Genomic DNA, 16,686 nt, shown 5'->3' with positions numbered 1-16,686 from the left:
AGGGATTGCAGGGGGGTGCAGCATCCGGAGGTGCCACCATGGATTGGCTACTGGATGGTGTCTGTAATTCATCTGTGGAGAGGGTCTGGGTTTGGGTCTGGTGTGGTTGATTGGTGTTGGCGTTCTGTGTGCCTCTGGATCTGGTGTCAGTTTTTGTGGGGAGGGCTAATTTCCAGATGTCTGGCAAGCGGGATGTGTCGTCACGCTTGTTCATGTTGTGAGGGTGTTTCTCTATCTCGATGGCTTCCATGATTATTCTCTTGTGGTGATGTTCCGTGTTAAAGAGCAATTTGGAATCTGCAAAATTAATTTCGTGTCCTGTTTCTTTCATGTGTTGGAAAAGAGAGGAAGTTTTTTCTTCTTTTTTGACGGCATTCTTGTGTTCTGCGATACGTGCATTTATTCGTCTGTTTGTTTGTCCAATGTACGTGGCTGGGCAGACTTTGCAGGGTATTTCATAGATCCCTTGGTTTTCCAACTGGATTTTATCCTTGGGGTTTCTGAGGATATTGGCTATTTTTTGGTTGGTGCAAAAGGCTGTTTTGATATTGTGTTTATGGAGGATTTTGCTAATTTTATCTGTAGTGCCCTTGATATAAGGGAGGAGGGCCATGCCATTGTTTTCTTCTGTGTCTTGGTTTTTGGGGGGTGTTTCCTTTTGGATTAGCTTCGTAATCCTGTTTTGCTGGTATCCATTGGCAATTAACACGTTTGAGAGATTCTGTAACTCAGTTGTCAAGTGGTCTTTGTCAGCCAGGCGTTTGGTTCTGGAGATGAGAGTCTTGGCTACGGAGTTTATTTGTGCAGGGTGGTGGTGTGATTGTGCATGTAAGTAGCGGTTGGTGTGTGTTTTTTTCCGGTAGATAGTGTGTCCTAGGGAGCCATCAGGTTTTTTGTAGATTAGGACGTCAAGGAAGGGAAGTTGGTTGTTGGCTTCTATTTCCATAGTGAATTGTATTTTGGGGTGTAAGTTGTTGAGATGTGTGAGGAAGCTATCCAGTTTTTCTTTCCCGTGTGGCCAAATTACAAAGGTGTCGTCAACATATCTGAGCCAAAGTTTGGGTTTGTGTTCTGACTTGTCTAAAGCATTGGTTTCAAAGTGTTCCATGTACAGGTTTGCGATGACCGGTGAGAGGGGTGATCCCATAGGTGCTCCTTCTATCTGTTTGTATCTTTGTCCATTGTGGATGAAGTACTGAGACAAATGCAAACAACTAGCCGTCTGGAGAGCTGAAACGGAGACCTCACATAAGACAGACACACACACCAACAAACTCCACAAACTAGAGAAACGCCAGAAGCCCAGCCACCCTCCACAGCAACCCATGAAACAAACAGTACATAACATATCAGACAGGATCCTCACCACAACTGAAACCAAAGTACTCTCCAAAGGTTTCAACTTTGCAGTCGCCCCGAGACGCATCCCCACGGAAAACATCATATGCGGAGTCGAAGCTAGCCTAACCAAAATCAACCCAGATGAAGCCAATAAAATCAGACTTGAAGTCACCAACATCCTCTGCTCCAGCAAACCACCCAGAAGCAATTTACACAAAGAAGAACAGAAAGCACTCACCAACCTGAGGAAAGACAACAACATAATCATTCTCCCAGCAGACAAAGGTAATGCCACAGTGGTGATGAACACATCGGACTACCAAGCAAAACTATCAAATCTACTCCAAGATCCTGCCTACAAACCTATAAAAACAGATCCCACCACCTACCTGGAAAAAACCACCAAATCCAAAATAAAAGCCTCTCCTATCAGTGAAGAAATCCAGCTAAGAATCATCCCCAGAGAAAAATCATCCAGATGCCCCAAACTCTACGGCCTCCCCAAGATACACAAAGAAGGAACACCACTCAGACCAATAGTCAGCTCCATAGGCTCACCTCTACAAAATCTCGCTAAATTTCTCGCCAAGCAACTTCAGCCCTATGCAGAATCCATCTCTTCACACGTACCAAACTCCTTCCAGTTCATAGAAACAATAAAGAAGCAAAACCTACATCCTAATGACCTACTTGTGAGCTTCGATGTTGTATCTCTCTTCACACAAGTGCCCATTAATGAAGCCTTGACAGCTATTCAAAACAAATACAATCCCCCCGCATACATCTTGGACCTGACCAACCACTGCCTAACCAACACGTACTTCATCCACAATGGACAAAGATACAAACAGATAGAAGGAGCACCTATGGGATCACCCCTCTCACCGGTCATCGCAAACCTGTACATGGAACACTTTGAAACCAATGCTTTAGACAAGTCAGAACACAAACCCAAACTTTGGCTCAGATATGTTGACGACACCTTTGTAATTTGGCCACACGGGAAAGAAAAACTGGATAGCTTCCTCACACATCTCAACAACTTACACCCCAAAATACAATTCACTATGGAAATAGAAGCCAACAACCAACTTCCCTTCCTTGACGTCCTAATCTACAAAAAACCTGATGGCTCCCTAGGACACACTATCTACCGGAAAAAAACACACACCAACCGCTACTTACATGCACAATCACACCACCACCCTGCACAAATAAACTCCGTAGCCAAGACTCTCATCTCCAGAACCAAACGCCTGGCTGACAAAGACCACTTGACAACTGAGTTACAGAATCTCTCAAACGTGTTAATTGCCAATGGATACCAGCAAAACAGGATTACGAAGCTAATCCAAAAGGAAACACCCCCCAAAAACCAAGACACAGAAGAAAACAATGGCATGGCCCTCCTCCCTTATATCAAGGGCACTACAGATAAAATTAGCAAAATCCTCCATAAACACAATATCAAAACAGCCTTTTGCACCAACCAAAAAATAGCCAATATCCTCAGAAACCCCAAGGATAAAATCCAGTTGGAAAACCAAGGGATCTATGAAATACCCTGCAAAGTCTGCCCAGCCACGTACATTGGACAAACAAACAGACGAATAAATGCACGTATCGCAGAACACAAGAATGCCGTCAAAAAAGAAGAAAAAACTTCCTCTCTTTTCCAACACATGAAAGAAACAGGACACGAAATTAATTTTGCAGATTCCAAATTGCTCTTTAACACGGAACATCACCACAAGAGAATAATCATGGAAGCCATCGAGATAGAGAAACACCCTCACAACATGAACAAGCGTGACGACACATCCCGCTTGCCAGACATCTGGAAATTAGCCCTCCCCACAAAAACTGACACCAGATCCAGAGGCACACAGAACGCCAACACCAATCAACCACACCAGACCCAAACCCAGACCCTCTCCACAGATGAATTACAGACACCATCCAGTAGCCAATCCATGGTGGCACCTCCGGATGCTGCACCCCCCTGCAATCCCTACACAGATCTGGCTGACACAAGCCACAAAACCACAGCTCGCCCCTATACACGAAGCCAAGCCAGAGCACAACTAAGTACAGTACAGCCATCTTCTCAGGAAAACTCTTCACAAAGTTCAAGAGGTCAAGACACAAAGACTTTAACAACTAATCCACACCTAATGACCCACCTAAGTGGTACTCAGGATATCACTCAAGAAATCACTCAAGATATCTCTCAAGTAATTAAGGAACAAAAGAAGAAAAGGCACACTAGCCTGGGAACTTCCTCTCTGCCCAGAACATTGGAGGCTATACACCACACCCCCTCTACAGTATTTATAGGAACTCAAACACTGAGATCCTGCTCTGTTCCAGTAACAAGAAGCCGAAAGCACCAGCCTGAAGATGACGAGTGAGACCTCGTCGAAACGTCGCCTAGACACCCCAACTTTTACACGGGAAGACACCCGAGGACACCAAAACCTGCATATATATATATATATATATATATATATATAAAATCATCTCTTGGAGGGCTGCACATAAAGTGAGGAACTTAAGGAGCTACTTATCCCTTTCCTGCACTCAAACTTTGGGTTTGGGTCATTAAAATGGTTGGAGAGGAAAACATTCAGCAGCATATTCCTGCCACTCCTCCATGCAAATGTGCAGCCTCCTCTGACTGTTTTTCATTTCAATTTTAGGATTGCTGAATATACCGGTATATCTGGGAAACAATGTTTGGCTCTTAGCTCTTGTAAGATTATAAACTGTTACAATATATTCTTTTAAAATATGCTCAAGGAGAGCTTGTTGATGAAAGTAAGACACCACATTAGCAACTTGTAGAGGCCTATCCACCAAACAAGCTAGGAGACGTAGATTTAAAAACAGGAAAAAGAATAGCCGTGACATCATGTGCCAGGGGAATGAGATGGAGCCCTCATAAATCCAAGAATCTGGCTGATGATTGTTGTGGTTTGCTCAGAGGCATTTTGTAGTATGCGAGTTGTTTTGACAGGACATTTGAAAGCAATGCCATTCAAGTAATGGTGCTAGGGCTCCTTAATCTGTAAAGTGAGCAGATGGTTATTCCAGGCTGTGCCATTTAATTCTACTGCACTGCTCATGACTATTTTCATGCGGACTGGCTTTTAACAGATCTCTGTGATCCATCCAATCTGATAGATTTCAGTAAAAGGGACAGAAGCTGCCAAGCTTCACAAACTCAACCCTTCTGCTGTTAACAGGCCTTAAACTAACATTAGCAATGACTTTTTTTTAGCTTAATAAATGTGATTGGCACTCACGGGCATTTGTGGGTAGGTGATAAAGTCTTTAAAAGGAAAATATGCACACTGAGATAGGCTTTTTCTCTTTTTGAAAGGTGACGTCTGCAAAACATTGAGTACATCTTGACATAGAAAGAAATGTCAGCAGGAGGGCTAAGGGCACACATGTAGAATGAGTTAAATGGGGCTTCTGGGTAAAGTCAGTATTGCAGCCTGAATGAAGTTTGTAGGTGCTGACCTCCTGATACTTCGAAGCCTTTTTAAACTCTCCTGGATTTTTTTGAACATTTGTTAAATGTTGCCTATTCCTCTACCATCAGGTAAGCCACAAGTAATACGTATTTTTTTAAAACTGAAACTTTGTGGAAGTCTCCAGTACAAATCTCCAGGATATCTCCAATACAACTGATGTTGTGAGTTATCAGGTGGTGTTCTCTGGCTAAAGCTGTCCATGTGGAGCAGCCTTCCCCAACCTGGTGCCCTCCAGATGTTCTGAACAACTCCTCTCATCCCTGACCACTGGGGCTGGTGGGAGTTGAGAGTCCAGTAACACCTGGAGAGGCACCAGGTTGAGGCAGGATGATGAGGTGATTTATCGTGGTCTCCACCCAACCCAATGTGCTACTGTCTCTGTGTTTCTGCCTTTCTAGCTTGATGTCAACACGTTCCAAGAGGTCCGTTGCAAGAACCCTAGCCCATTGGCTTCTGTAGCTTGGAAGCCTACACAGGCAGATATTTGCACATACTCAATTCCACTAGGGCAGCCAGATACTGACTTTGAATCCTTTTGGAGCTGCTTGTTTTTTTCCATTTCAGGTGGGGGTGGGAGGTCAATCTGCCTCACTTTTTTCTCTTGCAATTCTCTTCTCTGGAAAAGGCTAAGGTGCAGCATAGCTCCTATGGTCTGCAGTGATGTCAGTTCCTCACCCCAGGCAGCAACAACCTACTTTAAAGTGGTGTAGTGATCTCCCCTTCTGTGCTCCCCCCCCCAGCTTCCATCCTATCAAGAAACAAACTTAAACTTTGCCAGCTTTTCCTGTGTACCTAGACAATGAAAAAGGGATCACTGAATGGAAGGGATTCTGAGGGTAATCTAATCCCTGCAATGCAGGGTCTAAACTCCCTGCAACACAGAGTCAACCGTAGCACTACTCATGCTTTCTCCAGCAGTCTACCACATCCTCCCATACTTTTTAGGAGGGAAAAAGTGAGTCTTATAGAGCAAAAAATACGGTATATCTGGGAAACAATGTTTGGCTCTTAGCTCTTGTAAGATTATAAACTGTTACAATATATTCTTTTAAAATATGCTCAAGGAGAGCTTGTTGATGAAAGTAAGACACCACATTAGCAACTTGTAGAGGCAAGGCGACCACCTCAGGCATTAATTGTGGGGAGGGGTGAGAGGGGACACTGGCAGAAAACTCCAGCCATCAGTACTGAGCTTCCCTGGTCATACCGCTCTTCAAGAACAAAGCTGCATGCACCAAACATCCTGCCTACGCCAACTTGCTGGTCTCAGTTGTGGAGGATGCTGCCGCATTGCTGGTGTTGAGTAATAAGTTGCCAGGCTGCTGGGCTTCTGTATTTGGAATGGGAGATGCCATCTTGCCCTTTGCCTTGGGCAACAAACCTCTCCTGCTCAACTTGTCCTCTTGCTGGCCACTCTAGGAATTGCTGTCCAAGTGAGTACCATACAAGCAAAACCTGTAATGATTTTGTTTTCAAAAATCAAAAGATCTGCCTCCCATGAGGGCTGAGAATGCCACGCCTGGCAACACTTGAGTTCTGCCCCTCCTTGCAATGTGTGAAGAAAGGTCCAATAGTTATGTGCTTGTCCTCTTCCACTTCAAGTTCTTTTGTTCACAGCTTTCTCTTTTGTGTTTGTGCTTATCACTACCTATGAGAAGACCACCATGGAAAGGTGCCAGCAATCTGACTGACTCAAGAAGGATTTGGTGATTATAGTCTGTGCAGCTGGTGTTTCCAACACTGCTCCATTTACAACAATTGCCACATGAAGCTGAGAAAATTAGTGGTTCTGAGCAAAGGAGAGCTGGAGCTTCTGCTGCGTGTGAGAATAATGGAAAAAACCACAAAGCTATCCTGTCCAACCAGGTGGCTTACAAAACTTGCTGGGCAGAGTCAATATCCAGCTCATTTGCTGAGGATGAAATTAAGCGCATAATTTGCAAGGGTTGCCCAATCCTTATTGGATGGATCATGACCAGTGAAGCAAAGTTTGCCAGTTGAAACTCACCTGGCTCATCTGAACTGGCAGGTAGTTTGGATATTTCTGTTTTTATGTACTTTTCCTTTGAACTCCTGTGTGAGAGACAAGGTGGATTCCCTTTATCCTAAACATTCTTACTTTCTTCTGCTACTCCCTGTCTTCTTTGTTTCCAATGACACTTGGACAACATCTGTCAATTTCCACTCCAATACATCTGCAATCCTGTTCACCCCTCATGTTGAACTTGCTGAAAGCTGAGTTCAGGGAAAGTTCACCTATATGCAGTTAGAGGAACGGGTTTCAGCATTTCTTTTTTTGTATTTTCAGTCGTCTCATTAATATGAGCTCATGGAAAAGGCAAAGAAGGGAAATAATGTTAGATCCTTCCTCAGAAATGTATACACTGCTTCTTTTTTTTGCAAAGTCTCAAAGCAAATTGAGTAATAGTAAAAATATCAATACAGATTATTAAAATGAAAATGCAACAGTGAGACAATAGCAACAGGGCAGCTGAAAAGTCCAGGGCAGACTAAGCAACTCTTCTACAGGCCTGGGAGAAAAAGATATGCTCCACTTGGGCTGCGGCAGGTCAACAATTATGCTACTGTCCCTTTTAAGGAGGAGGAGATCCATTCAAAGTCTGTGTGCTGAATGCTGGAGAGACTTTTTGGTAGGTTGACTATGTAATGTGTTGGGGGTATAGATCACATTCACATCATGGCTCAAGAGAGGAGGAGTGGCATGTTTTGACCCCTGAAATGATAACATTTCTCAAAGGCTAAATGCTGAACATCTTAAGACAATTCCCTAACAATTCCAGACCCCAATCAGAATATAGTGTGTGTGCTGAACTTTGAACATGTTTCACACAGGTCATTCTGGCATCAATTGGTGATGATCTTCTCAGAACCAATTTGAAGATAGTCTTGGGCAGGCATGCTCACACATAAAACAATATTTGAAGAGGTCCATATGCCCACATGCATGCCAGCTTTGTATTATTGGTCTGGAGGTCTCCTAGAAGAAAAGGGGGAATCACTTTCATTTGTGCAGGGCATGTCTCTTGATTCTCCCCAATCTTCCTTTAGGGTCTGCAGGTCACACCATATCCTCTACTGTTCCAAAGGCTCTCCTCAACCCCTGAGAACAGCATTTTGAGTGGTGTGAGGGGCCTTCATTGGCCAGTGGGAAATTGATGAAGATGGGGGTGTCCTGTGGAAATGGCAAAGGATGTTTTGTGATTCTTTCTGGCTCCACCATTTGTGGCTGAGCAACAGATCATAGTGGCAGCCCTACAGAAGTACCCTTGGATTTACACTGCAGAGCCCTTTTAAAAAGGTGCATTTGACAGAGTCAAGTTGTGCCTCAGCCAAATTGACGGAGGATTCCAAGCTAGGAAGAAGTTGCTGTTTCAAAACACTGCGGCCTCTCTGTCTTCAGAAGGTTTCTTCCTATCGATTTGTGATGCAATAAACATCTGCAGGGACTCACTAATGCTGCAGCCAAGCCCAAAGCACTGAGTCAGCCTCCAAGGCTCTTTATGGGAGAAAGTGCCGTGAAGCCAAAAAGACGATTCCCTTTTGCATGAGTAAAAAACACTTTCTATGTTCTGCCTCTGGGATGGGCAAGAACTGCTGCATTGCATTTGCTGTTCTAAGGAATTATACAGGGCAGGTCACAGATTGTTCCACCCTAGCTGGAAATGAGCAATATTGTGGTGATGTAATGCTAATACACGAGGAGCTAATGCAACAGCCAAGATGGGCTACACTGAGGCAAGAGTGAAACCTTGACATTGTGCAAGATCTTGTCACATGAGAATGTAGAGGGTTTTGTTTTTTTAATGTCCTCCCTTTAAGAAAAAGGGTTTCTAAGCCCTGTGCTTTAAAAACTGTGAACATGTCTTCAGCTTGCCATGTTGTCATCAAAGAACTAGGCTCTCTTCCAAAATACCCGCTTTCCAAAGAAATTAAAGTGATAAATATCCAAGTGCAGATGTAATTGGTAAGAACACACACACCCTTTGTGGCCAAGCTTTTTCAGCTCCACCAGAAAGGGTGGCAGCCCCCCACTCTTTCATCTCCTGTGCCAAACCGTTCCAGGGTCTGATTTGCCTTCAAGTGTCCAGGCAAAGGTGGATTGCCTTGCCGCCTTGCCTAGCCTAGCCATCTTAAGTTCTGCAGCTCAGTGGCTAAGCAGACGTTTTCCATGCAACCTCCCCCCCCCCCAGGTTCAATCCCTGAAGATTTCAGTGTGATGGCCTGGGATTTGGACTTGGAGGCTGAACCTGAGGAATCCCAGCCTGCACAGGAGTCCCCGCCTCCAGAAGCAGCTGAGCCGGGGCTGGGGCTTGAGTCTGAAGGGTCTTCATCTGTGCTGGATCCTCAGGTGCAGGCACCAGCTGAGTCTGCTCTGGCTCCTGAGGTGATGGAGGACCCATTGCCTGCAGGTGCTCCACTCTCAGCCCCGTCAGGGGAAGCTGGGGTTGCCTCTGGGTCCGGTAACCCTCCAGCCTCTCCTGAGCTGCAGAGGCTCAGGGCAGAGGGAACTAAGTTCCCGCAGGAGGAGTGCTCGCCTCCAGGCCAGGAGAGGCGAGTCACCTGTGGACCGGGGCCACCCTATGCCTCGGGGCAGATAAAAGCCAGCCAGCCCCATTCCCAGGTTTCAGGAGCAACATTGTTGGTAGCCTGTTCCTTCCTGCACTCTGTCCTGCTCTGCCAGAGTTCCTTACCTCACCCGACTCCCTGCCTTGGACCCCGCTTCAGCCTTGACGGACAGCCTCCATATCGCACACTTGACCTTGGACTGGACCCAAACCTCGCCACACGGTTAACCCTTGGGACCAGCACATTCAGGCAGGGCTGGGGTGAAAGCTGCTGCCTGAAACCCTGGACATGTGTTGCCAGTCAGTGTGCAGACAACCTAGAGCTAGCTGGAGAAATGGTCTGGCTCTGAGTAAGGCCAGCTTCCTGTGCTTTTCCTTTTTTCCGCTTTGTGGCTCTCTCAGCAGGCATCACACCTTTGACCAGCTGGCTCTTCTTCTAAAGCTTGAACTCATTCTCACCGGCTCCTTTGTACATGGCAGCTGTGGTCTCCACCTGCCCATGCAGACTTCCAGTCATGCGCCCACAAGACGAAGCAATTATGGACATGTGAAGGATGCCTCCCCCCAAGTGAAGTCGGGATGTATAGTCAATACAAAGCATATCAAAATAAGAGCTGCTTTTCTTACAGTGATGTGCCAGAGACTCTTGGGCAGACTTTAGTGTGAGCTGCCTGTGATCATGTCAGCCTGTGGGAGCTGTAAGGACATAACGAACTGATTGAAAACCAGTTGCACACATTTATGGAATAAATCCAAATGTGACTTTAGGTCATATGTCTTCTAAACATTTTCTTAAGGGTGTGAAGAAGCAGAAGAGAAGACAGTGACAGCCCAATAGGAGCCAGCTCCTAGAGGCCTTGGTCCCTTTGCCCCCCCCAATAAAATATTTGAGGAGGCCACCCCCCCAAAAAAATTGATGGGTATTGTCATTCAAATGGTGTGTGCATGCCACGTCTTGTGATTGATTATGCAGAGTGGGGCTTACCTGCCCCCCCATTTTATTCAAGTTGGCACCCCTGTACTGCCCTGATGCCTCAGCCCCTCTATGCAGAGGTGTGGGACAAAAGGATCGCACCCAGTGGTTCAACTGGGTACCATTGTAAAAGAATTACAAGCAAAGTTTCTGTGTGATAGACAAAAGTAACTCTCCCCCCCCCCACCTCTCCCTGGCATGCTACTCGGTGATGAAATAATAACTGGGTGCAGACAAGGCACTTCTAACAAGCTGCCAGGTCACCTCTTCAGCTCATGAAATGGCTCCAGAGCTGTCTGCTTTCTGGAAAAGCTTACAATTTTGCACAATTATCCCAAGAAACTACCCACCCACTCCTTTTGGTCTTGGCCATCAATGTATGTATGTGGAAGTGTCTGGTTGTGGGCTGTCTAATTGCAAAGCTGAAGAGAGCACTGACACGAGAGAGAATTTCAAATCTGTCTACCTCGCTGTGATTTGCAAGGTTGGCAAAATACTGAACAAGGAGAACCGGTATGGAAAGCTTCTTAGAATCCCCAGCGGGATGACTCATTTTCATGCTGTAAATGTACATCGGCACCCCGAGCTGGAAGGCTGTGTACAAACAGCTGTTTCCAAGAATACACAGAGCACCTAGAAAGAACACACACTTGATACAGGAACACGCCAGGCTTTCTAAAGGACATAGTTACATATGCAGTACCTTATGGCTAATAAGGTGATGCTTTTTAGTGCACCAGCCTCTGTCGTGAAAACAATACAAATTGTTGGGTCTATGAGAGTGCCTATTCCAGCTGAAAAAAGGAAACCTGTGGGAAAGCCACAGGCAAACTTTTTTCAACATAAAGTCCAGAAATAATTCTCTAGCTAGTTCCTCTCCCCTCCCCACCTTTAACCTTCCACAGCTGCTTTAATTGAAGGGACTAGACTGGTTTCCTTAACCGGCTCTGCTTGTTTTACTGATTTGGCTAATGGATCCTTTGTGCCCTCTCTGCTTTCCATGGGCTTGTCAGCATCAGGGAGTGTCTATTGTCTTTTCAAGGACAACAACATGGCATTCTGATTGTCTACACATAACTGGCAAGAGGAAGGTGGGAGGATAGCTTTGCTGTGCAAGAAAGAGTAATGGTCTTCTCACATGTTACATACAGCTAGAAGGTTTGGGTATGTGTTCTCCTGTAGTGAGACACATATGTATACCCCCCCGAAAGTTACCTTTTACTTAGTTGGTCTCTAATGTTTCTCTTTTTATATATATATATATTTCGACTGCGTTAGACCAACACGGCTGAGATTTCACCCCTCCCATATCCAAGAATCTCCTGACGAGTCTGCTGATTCTCCAGAGAGGAGGAGCAGTGTTTTGCTTTCTACTTATTCAGCTCCAGCACCAAGTCAGTCAGTGTGTCGGAGAGAGAGAGAGAGACACTGAGTGTTAGAGATCGTGTGTAGAGATAAGGTTGCTGCTAACAGCAGCTGCAGACACTCAGTGTAGCATTCATTTATGCTTAGACCTATTTAGCTCTGTATATAGTTTTGTATTATAGTTGTAGTTATAGAATAAAAGAAGATATTCTACAGAGCTGCTCTCCGAGTTGTTTATACACTGCCAGACTCCGCTATACTCTGCTGTGCGACGACTGTATTGTGGAAGTGAATCCGGTGCTCAAAACTCTAAGCTGTGAGTCCACAGCACTTTGACCTGTTCCTGTGTAAAAGGTGGTCTCTGGAAGTGCTACCCAGCTCGCCTAGCCCAGTCGGGGTTGAAGTGCATGAGTCCAGTTGGTGACACTGGCTCAAGGGCGATGCTGACAACGGCTACCTAACTGAATCATCTACCTACCAGTTGCCTTGCTATGTATTTTTTTTTTTTTAAGTCCCCAGTATTTCAGTAATAGTGACTATGAATCTGGGAAGGTCTTTAATTGTTTCCCAAGATGTCACAATATTTCTCTTCTAAGGAAAGCTGAAAGCTAATGAATATACATTAGTACCTTGGTTCTCAAATTTAATCTGTTCCAGGAGTCCATTCAACTCTTGAAATGGTTTGAAAACCAAGGCGCAGCTTCCGAATGGCTGCAGGAGCTTCCTGCAGCCAATCAGAAGCCACAGAAGCTGCGTCGGACGTTTGGCTTCCAAAAAACATTTGCAAACCAGAACACTCGCTTCCGGGTTTGCGATGTTTGGGAGCTGATTTGTTTGACAACTAAGGTGTTTGACTACCAAGGTACAACAGTATAGGGCTGCTTTTAGGTTAGTGCCAGTGGGTCATTCAGATGGAACCTTCATTCATTCATTCATAAAAATTATACACCACTTGATTGTAAAAAAGAGAGAGAAAAGCCTCGAATCAGTTTACAAAAAGATAAAACCATAAAATCAGGAAACTTTTTGCATTAAAACATACAAAAGTTAAAATACTAAAATGGATTAAAGTTCATCCTAGCATTTCTAGGCATCTAGGAAGACTTGTCTAAACAAGAAAGTTTTTAAGAAGCACCAAAAAGAGTACAGTGAAGGCGCCTGCTTGATTTCAATAGGCAGGGAGTTCCAAAGGGCAGGTGCTGCCACACTAAAGGATTGAGTTCTTATGAATGCAGAACGGGTATTATGTGGCGCTTGTGGCTGCCAATCGAAGTGGTCAAGTGGGCACGTGTGGGGTAAGGTGATCTCATAGGTAAACTGGTCCCAAGTTGTTAAGGGCTTCATATGCTAATAGCAATACATGGAATCTGTTCCAGCAGAGGATCAGCAACCAGTGCAGATATTTGAGCACAGGTGTTCTATGCTGACAAGGCCTCACTCCTGACAGCAATCATGCTGCAGCATTCTGCACTAACTGCAGCCTCTGGATTGAGTGCAAGGGAAGTCCCACATAAAGTGCATTGCAGTAATCCAGTCTTGAAGTAATGAATGCATGAACTACTGTGGCCAGACTTTCCTGGTCCAGGATTGGCCGTAACTATGGAACCAGCCGCAGTTGGTAAAAGGTAGCTCTAGGCACTGAGGCTACCTGAGCCTCCGGTGACACAGTTGGATTGAGAAGCAAAGTGAAGATTGTCAGAATAATATCTATGCAGGAAACAAGACTAAAACCTTTGCCCTCAGTGCCTACTAGCCATGTTCTGCCTCAACTCTCAGATGAAGTATGGCTCTGGATACCAGTTCCTGAGAATCACAAGGAGGGAGAGTGTTGAGGACCTGGTTACAGGCTTTTCATTATCATGTGGGTTGCCCATTTTGAGAACAAATTGCTGGACTAGCCAGGTCTTTGGTATGATCCCGCAGGGCTTTTCTTCTATTTTGTTCTCTGCCTTTAAATATCCGTTGTTACCTCTCCTTTGCAATTGCATCCATTAAAGACGAGTGTTTTGCAGTACAGGTTGTGCAAACACCACCTGCTGGTGTGTAAATATTTTTCTTACCTACTGTCAGAATTATGATAGCTTCCAGGGTTTATTAGCATGCGCTGTGGATTTTATTTCATTAAATTAAGATCTGTCAGACAAGCTGAGACATATTATTTGTCATGCTCCCTTCTTCAAGGTCAGATGTAGGACAGTTGCCCTCATTCACCTCCACTCTCTGAGAACGATCATCTGCTTGGGCTGCACTTTTAGAAGCTAGGCAACAGTGAGGAAACTCTTCATGCTGCTGAATGAGGAATAGCCATCATATTTGGTGGAACAGAAAGAGGGAACATCCAGTTAATTAATTCGTGGAAAAGACTGTCTTGTTAAATGAATGATTCTAAGCACTGACATAGAGCCGTACTGGATTAGCTTTCCCCCTTGCACAGCTGAAAAGAGAAGGGTTTAAACATGTACACAAATTATTGGGGGAGGAAATGGCAGCCAACCTTCCTTTTCAGGCAACATTTGTCAAAATGCTCAATTAAAAAGGAAATACAATGCTGAAGATCATTGTTCATGATAATGGCTGGTCAGCTTTTTTTGTAGCAACCATGAGCATTTAGAGAGTGCAAGAATGGGGTGCCTGTGGCCTTTGAGATGCTCTTGGTTTCCAGCTTATCATCAGCCCCAGCCAGCATGGAAAGTGGCCTGGGATGATGGGAATTGCAGCCCAATCACACCTGGAGGGCCACCCTGGATACAGTGCTTTGAGCATTCATAGAATTGTAGAGTTGGAAGGGACCACAAGGATCATCTCGTTCCCGCACCCTCTCTCTTTCGTAAGGGCAAATGCAAGACACTTGAACCATCCTAAAAACAAACAAACAAAATCACTCTTTCAATAAACTATTTAAAAAAAGCAACCTTACCAGAGAAACGTATTTGAGAACAGTTTGTAAAAGCCCACTCAAAAGCTCTGCTTTGCCCAAAGGCTTCTGTGAGGCTGAGCAGTTCACATCTCACATCATTTGTTAACTCTTTCGTTGCCCTTAGGCAAGCCACTGTCTCCGTCCCTACACTGCTATAGAAAAATACTGACCTACATTATAAGATTGTTGTGAGGATTATAGTGCGGAGCCCCTTGTTGTGGGTTTGAGCCCCACAGTGGGCAAAAGATTCCTGGATGTGTATAGTGTTTGTTGGCATGAGGGGTGGGGCTGTGCTCTTTTGATTCTTCCTTCCAAGGGTCTCATTCTTTGGCTGCCTCCCCCACCCCCCATCCCGCAAGCTGGATTCAATTCCGATTTCAGAGTCACCTGGTGGGGCAGGGTTGGGGATTTATTTCTGGGATTGCATTCAACACTGTATCCTTGTTGACGTTTCTAGTATTGCAGGCAATAGGTGCTAATTTGAATAACTATCCTTTGTTAACTGCCCAACCCCATTATGCCCTTAGGAGGACAATTTCCCAATGTTACACAGGGCGTTGCTCATAAAATGGCACAGCTGATTCTTACGATCCACTGCATTGTGTTGGCGGCTCAGGATTAAATGTGGTTAAGCGCAAGCCAGGGTTCAATGACCTGCTCAGTCACGAACTTCACTGGGTGACCTGGGGCCAGTCACAATCTCTCAGGGTCAACAGGGTCATTGTGAGGGTAAAATGAAGAGGACGAGAACCATGCACACCACCTTGAGCTCCTTGGGGAAAGGTGGGATATGGGTCAAGTGGATCTTTGAAGCACCAGCACAGGAGACTCTGCTGTCGCCTGGTGTTTTGGTTTCTCAGGCCCTTAATATTTCAGGAAAGAAGTCTGGATCAAGTCATGGAAGTTGCAGGCCAACCTTCACCAACTCAGTGCCTTTCAGATGTTGTCGGACTACAACTCCCATCAGCCCTGGTCAGCACTGCTGGTGAAGGCTGCTTAGGCTGAAGGTTATCTTCCTGTGGCAGCATTGCATAGCAGTGTGGTCGAGCAGGATTCTTAAGATAATGGAGGTGAGAGGGCAGGCTGGTCTAGTAGTGCAATTGGGACACTGCACTGCTAACTTCAGTTAGCCCTCAGCCAGCTCCCATCTGCTTCCAGCTTCCCTCCTCCTTAGTCTCCATGTGGCCTTTGTAGAATTTGTCAGGGAAGAGGAGGCTAGAATTAGTTGGCTCTGCCTCCCACTGCCTCTGGCTCCATAATAATAATAACAACTCTGGGTGGCTTCCAGCACAATATTAAAATACAGTAATGCATCAAACATTAAAAGCTTCCCTAAACAGGGCTGCCTTCAAATGTCGCCTAAAAGTCTGGTAGTTGTTGTTGTCTTTGACATCTGGTGGGAGGGCGTTCCACAGGGCGGGTGCCACTACAAAGAAGACCCTCTGCCTGGTTCCCTGTAACTTGGCTTCTCTTAGTGAGGGAACCACCAGAAGGCCCTCGGAGCTGGACCTCAGTGTCTGGGTAGAAGATGGGGGTGGAGATGCTCCTTCAGCTATACTGGACCGAGGCCATTTAGGGCTTTAAAGGTCAGCACCAACACTTTGAATTGTGCTTGGAAACGTACTGGGAGCCAATGTAGGTCTTTCAAGACCAGTGTTATGTGGTCTCGGCAGCCGCTCCCAGTCACCAGTCTAGCTGCCGCATTCTGGATTAGTTGTAGTTTCCGGGTCACCTTCAAAGGTAGCCCCACGTAGAGTGCATTGCAGTAGTCCAAGCGGGAGATAACCAGAGCATGCACCACTCCGGCGAGACAGTCTGCGGGCAGATAGGGTCTCAGCCTGCATACCAGGTGGAGCTGGTAGACAGCTGCCCTGGATACAGAATTGACCTGCGCGTCCATAGACAGCTGTGAGTCCAAAATGACTCCCAGGCTGCGCACCTGGTCCTTCAGGGGCACAGTTACCC

The sequence above is a fragment of the Podarcis erhardii genome (genome assembly GCF_964252035.2).
Source record: "Podarcis erhardii genome assembly, chromosome: 5".
Taxonomy (NCBI): Eukaryota; Metazoa; Chordata; class Lepidosauria; order Squamata; family Lacertidae; genus Podarcis; species Podarcis erhardii.
The sequence above is the reverse complement of the archived record's forward strand: the minus strand, read 5'-3'. Positions refer to the sequence as shown.